The sequence below is a fragment of the Pongo abelii genome, chromosome 16 (assembly GCF_028885655.2).
Source record: "Pongo abelii isolate AG06213 chromosome 16, NHGRI_mPonAbe1-v2.0_pri, whole genome shotgun sequence".
NCBI classification, from domain to species: domain Eukaryota; kingdom Metazoa; phylum Chordata; class Mammalia; order Primates; family Hominidae; genus Pongo; species Pongo abelii.
In genome coordinates this window covers 27,960,425-27,973,842 of record NC_072001.2, presented here as the reverse complement: position 1 = coordinate 27,973,842, position 13,418 = coordinate 27,960,425, and the positions used below count along the sequence as shown (strand labels likewise).

The following is a 13,418-nucleotide window of genomic DNA, read 5'->3' as shown; positions in this document are numbered from 1 at the left end:
GCCCTGGGTTGCGTCAATGATGAGAACCTTATATTGTCCTAAAGAGAGGTGATGACTTAAAAATCATGCTCAATAGGATTACGCTGTGGCCCAGCCTAGGGGAGAATTTTGGAAAAGGATGCTGGGATCCCAATTTCCCCAACAGGGCCACTGTATTTTGTACCTGAGACCTGGAGGCTCTGAAGGGCATCTGGAGGTGGCCCAACCTGTCTCTGCACTCTAGGTTCCCTGTGTGGGCTAGGTGTCGGTGCTCTGGTTCCCTGGGGGCAGGGAATGTTGGTGGCTCCTTCCTGAGTCCCTGTTCTTGCCTTTGTCTTTCAGTGAGCTCTTTCACCTAGGAGGGCTGCTTGGCATTGACTGGCATAGGTGAGTGGATCCTGCTCGTGTTATGGATCATGAGCCAGACCATGTGGGGTCCCCAAGGATCAGCCTTTGGGCCACAAGGGTTTTCTCAGGGAGCTGACCTGAATTTCCACCTGAGACGGAAAGGTTCTCCTGGAAGGCAGGCTTTTTGGAATCGGACCCAAGGAGGACACCTTCTCTGAAGCCCTGAAGGGGTGATGGTGGTCCAGGCAGGAAAGGGTTCCTTCTGCCTAACATAGGACAGTGCCTAGTTGAGACTTAGTGCTGTGGTAAAGCCTCGAGGACTGCCCAGGCTACATGAGGAGGGCCAGGGGGGCCAGAGGGGCTATGGGGCACCACGGGGTTAACGGTGACCTCTTGGTCCCCAGAGTGTGGCGCGTGAATGGACCCATGGTGTTGGGTTGTGGAGATTCAAGGATAGTGCCCCACCTATGGCCCTGAATGCAACTGTCCCTGTTTAGCAATGGGCCATCTCAGTGGGTGTCTTGGAGACTGGTAGGGGGCAGAGTTGTTTCCCTGTGACTGGGTTAAGGTAGATCTCTGGCCGGCACCTAGTGGTGCTGCAGGTCAGCCCTGGGACTCTTGGGCTTTTGACCAAGGGGCAGCCTGCATCCCGCTGGGGGTCATCCTATCTCCGAGGTCAAGTGTCATAAAGGGTGGCCTCCTGAAGTGGGAAGGCTCGCTGTTGAGGGATCTGTCTTAGGATTTTATTGCTGAGGCTACTTCTGAGCCATGGCGTCACCTCCAGGGTGATGGGGTCTGGGGAACAAGCAAAGGGGAGGGCACCATGTTGCTCCGGATCGGGCAAGTGTGGCCCAGCTCTGTGTGTGTGAGGTGTGCAGAGCATGGATGGTGACCCACCAGAGAAAGCACATGGCCCTGCAGCTCTAGGTTGTGATTTCCATGCACACTTGGAGACAGCATCTTGATGTGTGCCCAATATGCCCAGGGGCAGACTATGCGATAGCCAGGTCTGCAGCAGTGTGTGGCATCAGGGCCAGCCACCTTTGTTGGCCATGAGCTGGCTCATGGCCCTGGCCCATGCCCACTGGTGTCAGGGGGCCCTGGGGTCGTGTGGGGAGCCATCTGTGGCAGTGGAGGTAGACTCAGGGCCTGCAGTATGGCGCAACCCATGCATTTTGCCTGAGCCCAGTGACCTACCTGCCCTGTTCCTTCAGGGTTTGGTGGCAGGGAGGGCCAAGGGTGCCCCGCGTTGGTGACGAGTCAGTACTTCACATGGATCTCATAACATGTGTCTGTGGAGGGCAAGCAAATGTGAGCCCTCACCCACTACTGCCTTCCCCACATGGAGGTCAGTTTGGACACATATCATCCTGCTGTCCCCCAGATGGTGAGACCGAAGGAAGACTTGCCTTGGGCCCTCTGTTCTTGGGCCAGTGTCAGTCAGCCAGGTGCCCAGCTCTAAGTGCGCTGAAGCTTGGGCCTTTCCTGGCATGCTCGGCTCCTGCACTGAGCCAGGGTGAGCACATCCGGGTCCTGCTGGATGTATGCATGGGGCGGGGGTGCGCCCTGGGTTGGGCTGATGATGAATACCTTATATTGTCCTGAAAAGAGGTAATGACTTAAAAATCATGCTCAATAGGATTACACTGAAGCCCAGGATAGGTAAGAATTAGGGAAGACGATGCAGGGATCCCAAGATCTCCAGCAAGGCCACACTTATTTTGCACTGGAGAACTTGAGAACTTGAAGGGCATCTTGGGGGGTCCCAACCCTGTCTCTGTGCTCCTTCGTGAGGCAGCCCAGGCTCCCCTTGCGGGCTTGGTGTCTGTGCTCCGCTTCTCCAGGGACAGGGCAATTTTTGTGCCCCTTCCTGAGTGCTGCTTCTTCCCTGTGTCCTTCAGTGAGCTCTTCTGCCCAGGTGGGGCCCCTGGCTTTGAGCGGCATAGGTCAGTGCATCCTGTTGGGGTCATGGGCCATGAGTGAGGCAGCATGGGGTTGTTGAGAGTCAGCCTTCAGACCACTAGGGTTTTCTCAGGGAGCCAATCGATTACTCACCAGGAGGGATGGTTCCTCCAGGAGGGTCACTTCCTTGGGAATCTGACCCTAGGAGCACGCATTTCCTGAAGCTCTGCAGGGTGATGGTGGTCCAGGCAGGAAAGGGTTCCTTCAGCCTAATGTAGGGCAGTTCCCAGCTGAAACTAGGTGGGCAGGTCAGGCTTGAGGACTGCCCAGGCCTCATGACAGGGGCCACAGGGGCTTTGGGGTGCCCTGGGAGTCATGCTGGAGTTCTTCCCCCAAGAGGGGTGGGTGATAGGGTCCACGCGGTCAGGTTGCAGAGATTCAAGGAATGCTACCCACCCATGGCCCTGAGTGGGACCAACCCTGTTGAGCAATGGGCCATTTTAGTGGTGCCTCCTTGAGCCTGGTAGGGGGTGGCACTGTTTCAATGTGGTTGGGTCAAGGCTGAGTGCTGGCTGGTGCCTGATGGTGCTGCAGGCCAGCCCTGGGGCTCATGGGCTTTAGGCCAAGGGGGCAACTCCCATCCCACTGGGGTAATCCCTTCCTTGAGGTCCAGTGGCGGGAAGGGTGGCCTCCTGAGGTGGGCAGACCTGCTGTCAAGGGACCTGTCCTGGGAATTTGCCACCTATGCTGCTTCTGAGCCATGGGGTCACCTCCAGGATGGTGGGGTCTTCAGCCCAAGGAAAGGAGAGGACACCATGTGGTTTCCGATTGGCTGAGTGTGGCCCGGCTCTGTGTGTGGGAGGTGTGCAGGGCATGGATGGGGACTCATCAGAGAAAGAATGTGGCCCTGGAGGCCCCCAGGCTTTGATTTCTGGTGTGTGCTTGGAGTGGGCACCAGGGTGGCACTACCATGCCCAGGGTCAGGCTCTGTGACTGCCAGGTCTGGAGTGGCTCCTGGCATCAGGACCACCCTCCTTGGCTCAACCAACCTTGAGCAGGTTGGCTGCCATGGCCCGTGCCCCATGGTCCCGGTGCGACCCTGGGGTTGTTCGGGGGATCTGGCCTGGGCAGTGGAGGTGCTCTTGGGGCCTGCAGTAGGGCACAGCCCAGGCCTCTTTCCCCAGCCCAGTAACCCACTTGCCCTGTCTTTCCAGGGTTTGGTGGCAGGGAGGGCCAAGGGTGCTCTGCATCCGTGTTGGGTCAGTGTTCTGTAAGGATCCCATTACAAGGGTATCCCCTACCCACCTTCCCTACATTGATACATGAGGCCCTGGTTGGACACATGTCCTCCTCCTGTCCCTACAGATGGTGACCCTGAAGAAAGACTTGAGTTGAGCCTGAAGGCCCCGGGCCAGTGTCCATCATCCAGGTGCTCAGCTCCCAGTGCACTGAAGCTCGGACCCTTCTTGGTTCCCTGGTCTCTTGCACTGAGCTCTGGTGAGCACAACCAGGTCCTGCTGGATGCATGCATGGGGAGGGGGGTGCCTTGGGTTGGGTTGGTGATGAGAACCTTATATTCTTCTGAAGAGAGGTGATGACTTAAAAATCATGCTCAATACGATTACACTTAGGCCCAGCCTAGGTGAGAATGTTGGAAGAGGACGTTGGGATCCTGTGATCCCTGGAAGAGCCATGGTATTTTGGGCTGGAGACCTGGAGGCCCTGAAAGGGCATCTGGAGGAGGCCCAACCCTGTCTCTGTGCTCCTGCATGAGGGTCCCCAGGCTCCCTGTCCAGCCTTGGTGTTGGTGCTCTGGTACCCTGGGGACAGAACAAGTTGGTGGCTCTTTCCTGAGCCCCCGTTCTCCCTTTGTGTCTTTCAGTAAGCTTTTCTGCCCAGATGGGCGCCCTGGCATTGATTAGTCTCCTTGGTTGTCCATGACCTGGCTGGTGGCCCAAGCCTGTGCCCAGTGGTCCCAGGGAAGCCCTGGCGTCATACGGGGCAGCTGTTTTGGGCAGTGGAGGTGCTCTCCAGGCCTGAAGTATGGCACAGCCTGGGCGTTTTACCTGAGACCAGTGACCTGACTGCCTTGTCCTTCCTGGGTTTGGTGGCAGGGAGGGTCAAGGGTGCCCTGCATTAGTGACAAGTCAGTATTTTGCATGGGTCTCATCACATTTGTCCATGGAGGGAAAGCAAGCATGAGCTGGCACCCAACACCCCCTTCTCCGCATGGAGGGTGGTCACATATCCTCCACCTGTGCCCCCAGATGGTGAGACTTGAGGAAGACTTCCATTGGGCCTGCTTTTCCTGAGCCAGTGTCTGTCAGCCAGGTTCCCAGTCCCCGATGCGCTGAAGCTCAGGCCTTTCCTGGCACCCTGGTCTCCTGCACTGAGCTGTGGTGAGCATATCCTGGTCCTGCTGGATGCATGTGCAGGGAGGTGGGTGCCTTGGGTTGGGTCAATGATGAGAACCTTATAGTGTTCTGAGGAGAGGTGATGACTTAAAAATCATGCTCAATAGGATTACGCTGAGGCCCAGCCTAGGTGAGAATTTTGGAGGACACTGGGATCCCGAAGTCCCCTGCAGGGACCCTGTATTTTGGGCTGGAGACCTTGAAGCCCTGAAGGGCATCTGGAGGTGGCCCAACCTGTCTCTGGGCTCCTCCGTGAGGCAGCCCAGGCTCTTTTTGTGGGCTTGGTGTTGGGGCTCCAGTTCCCCAGGCCAGGGAATATTGGTAGCTCTTTACTGAGCCCCCGTTCTCCCTTTGTGTCTTTCAGTGAGCTCTTCTGCCCAGGCAGGCCCCCTGGAAATGACAGGCATAGGTGAGTGGATCCTGCTGGGGTCATGGGCCATGAGCCAGGCCATGTGGGGTCACCAGGGGTCCCCCTTCTGGCCACGAGGGTTTTCTCAGGACCTGAGTTACCACTGGGGAGGCATAGGTTCTCCAGGAGGGTGGCTATTTTGGGAATCGGATCCAAGGGGGACACCCCTGAAGCCCTGTGGGCATGATGGTGGTCCAGGCAGGAAAGGGTCCCTTCCACCCCATGCAGGGCAGCTCATAGCTGAGAGTCGATGCTCAGGTCAGGCCTCGAGGATTTCCCAGGTCACATGAGGGGGACAGAGGAACTCTGGGTGCCACGGGGGTCAATAGGAGCTCTCAGTATTTGGTGTGTCATGGACAAATGGGCCTCTTGGGTTGGATTGTGGAGATTAAAGGATCACGCACCACCATTGCCCTGAATAGGACCATCCTTGTTGAGCAATGGGCCATCCCAGTGAGACTCCTGGAGCCTGGTGGAGGGGAGGGGGCGGCATTGTTTCCCTGGGGTTGGGTCAAGGCAGAGCTCTGGCCAGCACCTGGTGGCTTCTACAGGTCAGCCTTGGGACTTATGGGCATTGGGCCAAGGGGTAGCCTGCATCCCACTGGGGGTCACCCTTTTTCCGATGTCGAGTATCTCGAAGAGTTGCCTCCTGATGTGGGAAGGCCTGCTGTCAAGGGTCATGTCCCAGGAATTTGTCTTTCAAGCTTCTTCTGAGCTTTGGGGTCACATCCAGGGTGGCAGGGTCTTGGGCCCAAGCAAAGCAGAGGGCACCAAGTGTATCCTGATTGGCCATGTGGCTGTCTCTGTGTGTAGGAGGTTTACAGAGTATGGATGGGGACCCACCAGAGGAAGCACGTGTCCCTGCAGCACCAGGCTGTGATTTCTGTTGCACACTTGGAGAGGTTGCCTGGACGCGTGCCCTTCATGCCCAGTGACAGGCTATGCAACTACCAGGTCTGCAGCAGGGTGTGACATCTGGGCCAGCCTCCTTGGTTGGCCGTGACCTGGCTGGTGGCCCAGGTCTGTGCCCAACAGTCCCAGTGCAGCACTGGGGTCATGCAGGGGAGCCGTTTTGGACAGTGGAGGTGCTCTTGGGGCCTGCAATATGATGCAGCCTGGGCATTTTGCTCAAGCCCAGTGACCCACCTGCCCTTTCCTTTCTGGGTTCGGTGGAAGGGAGGGCCAACAGTGTACCGCGTACTTAACGAGTCAGAATTTCACATTGAACTCATCACATGTGTCCATGGAGGGCGAGCAAAGGTGAGCTGGCACCCCCGACCCCCTTCCCCACATGGAGGTCAGTTTGGACACATGTCTTCCTCCTGTCTCTCCAGATGGTGACCCCGGTGGAAAATTTGTGTTGGGCCCACTATCCCTGGGCCAATGTCAGTCAGCTAGGTGCCCAGCCCCCAGTGCACTGAAGCTCAGGACCTTCCTGGTGCCCTCCGCTCCTGCACAGAGCTCTGGTGAGCCCATCTGGGTCCTGCTGGATCCATGCACGGGGGGTGGGAGGGTGCCCTAGGTTGGGTCAGTGATGAGAACCTTATGTTGTCCTGAAGAAAGGTGATGACTTAAAAATCATGCTCAATAGGATTACGCTGAGGCCCAGCCTAGGTGAGAATTTTGGAAGAGGATGCTGGGATTCTGAGGTCCTGACAGAGCAGCTGTATTTTGGGCTGGAGACCTCGAGGCCCTGAAGGGCATCTGGTGGGCCCAACCCTGTCTCTGCGCTCCTCTGTGAGGCAGCCCAGGCTTCCTGTGCTGGCTTGGTATCCGGGCTCTGGGTCCCTGGTGACGGGGTATATTGGAGGCTCCTTTCTGAGCCCCTGTTCTCCCCTGTGTCTTTCAGTGAGCTCTTCTGCCCAAGTGACCCCCCCAGCCTTGAGCAGCATAGGTGAGTGCATCCTGTTTTGGTCATGGGCCATGAGTGATGCAGCATGGGGTCCCCAACATTCAGCCTTCGGGCCACTAGGGTTTTCTCAGGCTGCCAACCTACTCCCCACCAGGGAGTGATGGTTTCTCAGGAGGGCCACTTCCTTGGGAATCTGACCCAAGGAACATGTCTTTCCTGAAGCCCTGCAGGGGTGACAGTGGTCCAGGCAGCAAAGGGTTCCTTCAGCCCAAAGTAGGGCAGCTCCCAGCTGAAACTCAGTGGGCAGGTCAGGCCTCAAGTATTGCCGAGGGCACATGGGGGAGTGGGGCACAGGGGATGCAGTGCACCCTGGAGGTCACACTGGAGTTCTCCCTCCCTGGAGAGGGATGAGTGACTGGGTCCACATGGTCAGGCTATGGAGATTCAAGGAATGCTCCACACCCATGGCCTTGAATGGGACCAACCCTGTTGAGCAATGGGCCATCTTAGTGGCACCTCCTTGAACCTGCTGGGGGATGGTACTGTTTCAGTGAGGATGGGTCAAGGCTGAGCTCTGGCTGGCACCTCGTGGTGCTGCAGGCCCTGGGACTTTTGGACTTTGGGCCAAGGGAGCAGCTCTGATCCTGCTGGGGACAAGCCTTCCTTGAGGTCCAGTGGTGAAAAGGGTGTCCTCCTGAGATGGCAAGGCCTGCTGTTGAGGGACCTGTTCTAGGAATTTGCTGCCCAGGCTGCTTCTGAGCCTTGGGGTCACCTCAGGGTGGCAGGGTCTTGAGCCCAAGAAACGAAAAGACACCGTGTGGTTCCTGATTGGCTGACTGTGACCCGGCTCTGTGTGTCAGAGTTGGGCAGGGCATGGATTGAGACCCACCATAGAAAGCATGTGATCCTAGAAGCCCCTAGGCTTGGAGAGGGCACCAGGGCCAGCGCCCACCACACCTAGATGAAATCTCTCGGACTTCCAGGTCTGCAGTGGCTCTTGACGTCTGGGCCAGCATACTTGGTTGTCCAGGAGCTGGTTGGTGGCCCTGTCCTGTGTCCTGTGTCCCCAGTATGGCCCTGGGGTTGTGTGTGGTAGCAGGCCTGGGCAGTGGAGGTGCTCTTGGGGCCTGCAGTAGGGTGCTGCCCAGGCATCTTGCCCGAGTCAGGTGATACGCTTGCCCTGTCTTTCCAGGGTTTGGTGGCAGGGAGGGCCAAGGGTGCCCAGTGTCCATGAGGGATCAGTGTACAGCATGGATCCCATCACATGAGTATCCCTTAGCCCCTTCTCTACATTGATGTGTGAGGCCCTGGTTGGACACATTTACTCTTCCTGTCCCTCCAGATGGTAAGCCTGGAGGAAGTCTTGTGTTGGGCCCACAGGCCCCAGACCAATGTCTGTCAGCCAGGTGCTCAGCCCCTGGTGCGCTGAAACTCTGACCCTTCCTGGCACCCTGGTCTCCTGCACTGAGCTGTGGTGAGCACATCTGGGTTGCACTGGATGTTTGTGTGGGGAGGGGGTTCCCTGGGTTGGGTCAATGATGAGAACCTGATATTTTCCTGAAGAGAGATGATGACTTAAAAATCATGCTCAATAGGATTACGCTGAGGCCCAGCCTAGGTGAGAATTTTGGAAGCAGATGCTGGGATCCCAAGGTCCCTTGCAGGGCCATTATATGTTGAACTGGAGACCTAGAGGCTCTGAAGGGCATCTGGAGGTGGCCCAACCTGTCTCTGCGCTCCTCTGTGAGGCAGCCCAGGCTCCCTGTGTGGGGTTGGTGTTGGTGCTATGGTTCCCCAGGGGCTGGGAACATCGGTGGCTCCCTCCTGAGCCCCTGTTCTCACCTTGTGCCTTTCAGATCTTCCATCCAGGAGGTCCCCCTGGCATTGACTGACATAGGTGAGTGGATCCTGCTGGGGTCATGGGTTATGTGGCTCATGGGGGGTCCCAGAGATTCAGCCTTTGGGCAATAGTTTTCTCAGGGAGCAGACCTGAATTTCCACCTGGGAGGGAAGGGTTCTTCTGGAGGGCGACTTTTTTGGGAATCAGACCCAAGGAGGATGCCTTCCCTGAAGTCCTGCCGGGGTGATGATTGTCCAGGCAGGAAAGTTCCTTCTGCTTAATGCAAGGCAGCACCCAGCTGAGACTCGGTGCTCCAGTAAGGCCTCCAGAACTGCCCAGGCCACATGAGGGGGGCCAGAGGGGCTACAAGGTGCCATGGGGATAACAGGGGAGCTCTTGGTCCCCAGAGCGTGGTGCATGAATGGGCCCATTCGGTTGGGTCTCGGAGATTTAAGGATTGCACCACACCATGGCCCTGAATGCAACCATCCCTGTTGATCAATGGGCCATCACAGTGGGTCTCCTGGAGCCTGGTGGGAGGCAGCGTAGTTTTCCTAGGGTTGGGTCGAGGCAGAGCTCTGGCTGGTACCTGGTGGTGCTGCAGGTCAGCCCTGGGACTTGTGGGCTTTGGGCTAAGGGGCAGCCTGCATCCCGCTGCGGGTCACCCTTTCTCCATGGTCGAGTGTTGTGAAGGGTGGCCTCCTGAGTTGGGAAGGCCCACTATTGAGGCACTTGTACTGGGAATTTGTTGCTCAGGCTGCTTGGGAGCCATGGTGTCACCTCCCGGGTGGCAGGGTCTTGGCACCAAGCAAAGGAGAGGGCACCATGTCACTGCAGATAGGCCAAGTGTGACTGGCTCTATGTCTGGGAGGTATGTGGAGTATGAATGGGGACCCACCAGAGAAAGCAAGTGGCCCTGCAGCTGAGGCTATGATTTCTGGTGCACACTTGGAGAGGTTGCCTTTACACCCAAGTACCAGGCTCAGAGGTAGGCTATGCCACTGTCAGGTCTGCAGTGGCACATGGCATCTGGACCAGCCTCCTTGGTTGGCCATGACCTGGCTGGTGGCCTGGGCCTGTGCCCAGTGTTCCCAGGACAGCTCTAGGGTGCTGAGGGGGAGCTGTTTTGGCTAGTGGAGGTGCTCTTGGGTCCTGCAGTACAGCACAACCTGGGCGTTTTGCCTGAGCCCAGTGACCTGCCTGCCTTGCCCTTCCCGGGTTCGGTGGTAGGGAGGACCAGGTGTGCCTGACGTAGGTGATGAGTCAGTATTTCACATGGATATCATCACATGTGTCCATGGAGGGGAAGCAAACATGAGATGGCACCCGCCACCCCCTTCTCCACATGAAGGGTGGTCACATGTCCTCCACCTGTTCCCCCAGATGGTGAGACTTCTGTTGGGCTCGCTTTTCCTGGGCCAGTGTCCATCAGCCAGGTGTTCAGCCCTTGGTGCACTGAAGCTCCAGCCCTTCCTGGTGCCCTGGTCTCCTGCACTGAGCTGTGGTGAGCACATCTGGGTTCCACTGGATGCATAAGTGGGAAGGGGGGTGCCCTGGGTTGGGTCAATGATGAGAACCGTATATTGTCCTGAAGAGAGGTGATGACTTAAAAATCATGCTCAATAGGATTACGCTGAGGCCCACCCTAAGTGAGAAATTTGGAAGGGGATGTTGGGATCCCGAGATTTCTGGCAGGGCCACTGTATTTTGGGTTGGAGACCTGGAGGCCCTGAAGGGCATCTGGAGGTGGCTCAACTCTTTCTCTGTGCTCCTCCGTGTAGCAGCCCAGGCTCCCTGTGCGGGCTTGGTGTTGTTGCTTCTGTTCCTTGGGGGTGGGGCATGTGGGTGGCTCCTCCCTGAGCCCCGGTTCTCCCTTTGTGTCTTTCAGTGAGCTCTTCTGCCAAGGGGGTCCTCTTGGCATTGACCAGCATAGGTGAGTGGATCCTGCTGGTGTCATGATCCATGAGCCAGGCTGCTTGGGGTTGCCGAGGGTCAGACTTCTGGCCATGAAGGTTTCCTCAGGGAGCTGACCCTAATTCCCGTGAGGGAGGCATGGTTTCTCCAGGAGGGCAGCTTCCTTGGGAATCTGTGACTTGACAGTGTTGAGTCACAGAGGTTCAAGGATCTCATCCCACCTGTGACCCTGAATGGGGCCGACCCTGTTGAGCAACTGGCCATCCCAGTGGCACCTATTGAGCCTGGTAGGGGGTGGTGCAGTTTCAGTGGGGTTGGGTCAAGGCTGAGATATGTGCCTGGTGGTGCTGCAGTCCAGCCCTGGGATCCATGGGCTTTGGGCTGAGGGGGAAGCCTGCATCCTATTGGGGGTAACCTGTTCTCCAAATTTGAGTGAGAGTAACAGTGGCAATCTGAGGTGGGAAGGCCCACTGTCTGAGGTCCTGTACTGAGAATTTGCCACCTCGGCTTCTTCTGAGCCATAGGGTCACCTCCAGGGTCACGGGGTCTTGGGACCAAGGAAAAGAGAAGGTACCATGTGGCCCTTGATTGGCCGAGTGTAGCCCAGCTCTGTGTTTGGGAGGTGTGTGGGATGTGGATGGGGTCTCACCAGTGAAAGCATGTGGCCTGGGTCCCCAGGCTGTGATTTTCAGTGCCCACCATGTCCAGGGGCAGGCTATGTGACTGCCAGGTTTGCAATGGTGTGTAGCTTCCGGCTACCCTCCTTGGTTGGCTGGGAGTGGGTTGGTGGCTGTGGCCCATGCCCGGTGGTCACAGGGCAGGCAGACTGCCCTGTTTTTTCAGGGTATGGTGACAGGGAGGGCCATGGGTGCCCTGCATCCATGATGGGTCAGTGTTCCACATGGAACTCATTGTGTGGGTATCTCTTATGCCTTCTACATATGGAGATGTGAGGCCCTATTTGGACACATGGGGTTACACCATCCTGTAACCCCAGATGGTGAGCCTGGAGGAAGACTTGCATTGGGCCCAATGGCCCTGGGCCAGTGTCTGTCAGCCAGTTCCCAGCCCCCGATGCGCTGAAGCTCAGGCCTTTCCTGGCACCCTGGTCTCCTGCACTGAGCTGTGGTGAGCATATCCTGGTCCTGCTGGATGCATGCGTGGGGAGGGGTTGTCCTAGGTTGGGTCAATGATGAGAACCTTATATTGTCCTGAAGAGAGGTGATGACTTAAAAATCATGCTCAATAGGATTACGCTGAGGCCCAGCCTAGGTGAGAATTTTGGAAGAGGACACTGGGATCCGGAAGACCCCTGCAGGGCCCCTGCGTTTTGGCTGGAGACCTTGAGGCCCTGAAGGGCATCTGGTGGACCCAACTCTATCTCTGCACTCCTCCATGAGGCAGCCCAGCCTCCCTGTACTGGCTTGGTATCCGGGCTCTGGGTCTCTGGAGACAGGGCACATTGGAGGCTCCTTCCTGAGCCCCCATTCTCTCCTGTGTCTTTCAGTGAGCTCTTCTGCCAAAGCGGTACCCACCCCCTGCCCCCAGCCTTAAGCGGCATAGGTGAGTGCATCCTGTTTTGGTCATGGGCCATGAGTGTTGCAGCATGGGATCCCTGACATTCAGCCTTTGGGCCACTAGGGTTTTCTCAGGCTGCCAACCTACTCTGCACCAGGGAGCGATGGTTTCTCAGGAGGGCCACTTCCTTCGGAATCTGACCCATGGAGTATGCCTTTCCTGAAGCCCTGCAGAGGTGACAGTGGTCCAGGTAGGAAGGGGTTCCTTCAGCCCCAATGTAGGGCAGCTCCCAGCTGAAACTCGGTGGACAAGTCAGGCCTGGAGTACTGCCCAGCGCATATGGGGAGGAGGGGCATGGGGAATGTGGCGCACCCTAGAGGTCACACTGGAGTTCTCCCTCCCTGGAGAGGGGTGAGTGACTGGGCCCATACAGTGAGGCTGCGGAGATTCAAGGAATGCTCCAACCCATGGCCTTGTTCAATGGGACCAACCCTGTTGAGCAATGGGCCATCTTAGTGGCACCTCCTTGAACCTGGTCAGGGATGGCACTCTTTCAATGAGGTTGGGTCAAGGCTCAGCTGTGGCTGGCACCCAGTGGTGCTGCAGGCTGGCCCTGGGACTTGTGGGCTTTGGGCCAAGGGGGAAGCTTCCATCCTGCTGGGGACAACCCTTCCTTGAGGTCCAGTGGCAGGAAGGGGGGCTTCCTGAGGTGGGAAGGCCTACTGTTGAGGGACCTGTCCTGGGAATTTCCTGTCCAGGCTGCTTCTGAGCCATGGGGTCACCTCTAGGGTGGTGGGGTCTTGAGCCCACGGAAAGGAGAGGACACCATGTGGTTCCTGATTGGCTGAGTGTGGCCCGGCTCTGTGTGTCGGAGTTGTGCAGGGTATGGATTGGGACCCACCAGTGAAAGCACGTGGCCCTGGAAGTCCCCCGGCTTGCAGAGGGCACCAGGTCTGGTGCCCACCATGCCCAGGTACAGGCTCTGGGACTGCCAGGTTGCAGCAGCTCTTGGCATCTGGGCCACCCTCCTTGGTTTGCCAGGAGCTGGTTGGTGGCCCTGTCCCATGCCCCATGTCCCTGGTATGGCCATGGGGTCGTGCGGGGGAACCGGCCCTGGCATGGAGGTGCTCTTGCAGCATGCAGTAGGGTGCATCCCAGGCATCTTGCCTGAGCCAGGTGACCCGCTTGCCCTGTCTTTCCAGGGTTTGGAGGCAGGGAGGGCCAAGGGTGCCCCGTGTCCAT

General features: G+C 57.7%; 2 long non-coding RNA genes and 8 other non-coding genes across 30 annotated transcripts in view; all 10 read left to right on the top strand.

Moving 5' to 3' along the window:
• Window positions 1-10,680, top strand: part of LOC129050413 (uncharacterized) — a 51,573-nt gene extending 40,893 nt beyond the window's left edge. For 20 of the 21 annotated variants that reach the window (XR_010137379.1, XR_010137376.1, XR_010137378.1 and 17 more), the window contains 9 exons: window positions 322-366; window positions 3,595-3,726; window positions 4,497-4,628; window positions 5,008-5,052; window positions 6,387-6,518; window positions 6,902-6,946; window positions 8,761-8,801; window positions 10,128-10,248; window positions 10,633-10,680. This is a non-coding gene — a long non-coding RNA (uncharacterized LOC129050413). The remainder of the gene's footprint in view (window positions 1-321; window positions 367-3,594; window positions 3,727-4,496; window positions 4,629-5,007; window positions 5,053-6,386; window positions 6,519-6,901; window positions 6,947-8,760; window positions 8,802-10,127; window positions 10,249-10,632) is intronic. The other variant, XR_008514027.2, reaches the window with a different exon arrangement.
• LOC112129212 (small nucleolar RNA SNORD115) lies at window positions 11-92 on the top strand. Its single transcript, XR_002911630.2, has one exon. It is a non-coding gene; the product is annotated as a small nucleolar RNA SNORD115 (small nucleolar RNA).
• LOC112129217 (small nucleolar RNA SNORD115) lies at window positions 1,901-1,982 on the top strand. Its single transcript, XR_002911635.2, has one exon. It is a non-coding gene; the product is annotated as a small nucleolar RNA SNORD115 (small nucleolar RNA).
• On the top strand, window positions 3,783-3,864 carry LOC112129214 (small nucleolar RNA SNORD115). The gene has a single exon (XR_002911632.1). It is a non-coding gene; the product is annotated as a small nucleolar RNA SNORD115 (small nucleolar RNA).
• Window positions 4,685-4,766, top strand: LOC112129201 (small nucleolar RNA SNORD115). The gene has a single exon (XR_002911620.2). It is a non-coding gene; the product is annotated as a small nucleolar RNA SNORD115 (small nucleolar RNA).
• On the top strand, window positions 6,578-6,659 carry LOC112129191 (small nucleolar RNA SNORD115). The gene has a single exon (XR_002911610.1). It is a non-coding gene; the product is annotated as a small nucleolar RNA SNORD115 (small nucleolar RNA).
• Window positions 8,434-8,515, top strand: LOC112129192 (small nucleolar RNA SNORD115). The gene has a single exon (XR_002911611.2). It is a non-coding gene; the product is annotated as a small nucleolar RNA SNORD115 (small nucleolar RNA).
• Window positions 10,305-10,386, top strand: LOC112129182 (small nucleolar RNA SNORD115). Its single transcript, XR_002911601.2, has one exon. It is a non-coding gene; the product is annotated as a small nucleolar RNA SNORD115 (small nucleolar RNA).
• A 1,074-nt stretch (window positions 10,681-11,754) lies between the features above and the next one.
• On the top strand, window positions 11,755-13,065 carry LOC129050414 (uncharacterized). The gene is made up of 3 exons (XR_008514036.1): window positions 11,755-11,786; window positions 12,166-12,221; window positions 12,300-13,065. It is a non-coding gene; the product is annotated as an uncharacterized LOC129050414 (long non-coding RNA).
• LOC112129194 (small nucleolar RNA SNORD115) lies at window positions 11,842-11,923 on the top strand. The gene has a single exon (XR_002911613.2). It is a non-coding gene; the product is annotated as a small nucleolar RNA SNORD115 (small nucleolar RNA).
• Window positions 13,066-13,418: the final 353 nt, after the last annotated feature.